Consider the following 1,434-nt stretch of genomic DNA (forward strand, 5'->3'; position numbering starts at 1 on the left):
TTTGTTCCTTTTAAAGTTGATAGCTTGCTATAACCAAGTTATAGCACTTGTGTTAATAATCCTAACTGTGTTCTTTGCAGGTTGGAGCTGATCAGAACATATCCCTAATTCTCTAGAGTTTCCACTGTGACAGTTTTCATTGTCCCTGTCTTAGCTGGGGTGGCTGTAACAAAATGCCGTGGCCTGGACGGCCTGAACAACAGACGTTTGTCTGTCACAGTTCTGGAAGCTGAAGGTCTGAGGTTGGGGGTCAGCACGGTCGGGCTCCGATGAGGGCCCCTTCTCTCGGGCTGCAGACAGCCACCTTCTCCGTGTCCCCACGTGGCAGAGGGACAGAGGAAGGCCCTGATACCTTGCTCTTCTTATAAAAACACTAATCTCATTGTCCGACCCCGCCCTCAGGACCTCATCTAAACCTGATCACTTCCCAAAGGCCCTACCTCCTAAGATATTCATCCTGGGAGTTAGGGCTTCAGTATAAGAGTTTTGTAGGGACGCAAAGGTTCAGTCTGTAGCAGGACCTTTACACCTCAATGCTGCTTTTGTCTGTGGCCAGAGCTCCCGCCATCAGTGGAGACCCCAGAGGTGAGTGGCCAGTTCTCGGCACGTGGTATCGAGGCTGGCATTCTCTTCTGAGTCCCTGTGAGGACCCCTGGGTCGGTGTCAAGATTCTGGACATTCTGCGGAAGTCACTAGTGTTCAACACGGTGCTGGATTCCCCCGCCTACGCCCCTCAAGGCCACTGGTTTCCAGACCAGCTGAGCTGTGTCCTGGCTCCACCCCCTTTCCCTCCCGCCCCGCTCTGAGCTTCCCCAAGCGTGACATTCGCTCTTCGTGGATATGGAGGCAAGATTCAAATCAGTACAAGAGGCTGTGATGAATATTTTGTGAAAAGTTTCTTTACACCAAGTCATTACGTGTGTTACGTAGGCTAGCGCGTCTCAAATGTTAGCGTTCACGGGAGCCTTGCGGGATTGGTGAAAGCACAGATTCTGATCGGTGGGTGTGGTGGGGCTGACAGTCTGCATTTCTAACAAGCTCCCAGGCGGTGGTGCTGGCCACGGACCTACTCTGAGTAGAAGGGACCAGGCAACTAAATGTTTGGGGATAGTCATAACAGATGGGTTTACATCTACAGAGTTTGTATTACATTCCACATTCAGAGACTTTTTAAGAGCTTTGCTGCTTTCACTGTTTTTCAGAGACAGCCTTTGAAAGCCACTTCGCTTTGTAGTGTGCTTTCAAAATTTGCTGCCCTGGGGAAGCTGTGGAAAGGCGAAGCGTGAGGTTAAATATTTGGTTCAGTGAATCTAAGTTCAGACCTCTGAACTTCCCTTACCACCAAGGGACCACACAGCCCCTCCCTTGGGGAACACTGGGGCCCCCGGGAGGTGCCCGCCTCCAAGAAGGCCCGTGGGGGGCATGGGCTGAACC

This window comes from Lipotes vexillifer, unplaced genomic scaffold (assembly GCF_000442215.2).
Source record: "Lipotes vexillifer unplaced genomic scaffold, Lipotes_vexillifer_v1.1 scaffold1162, whole genome shotgun sequence".
Lineage (NCBI taxonomy): Eukaryota > Metazoa > Chordata > Mammalia > Artiodactyla > Lipotidae > Lipotes > Lipotes vexillifer.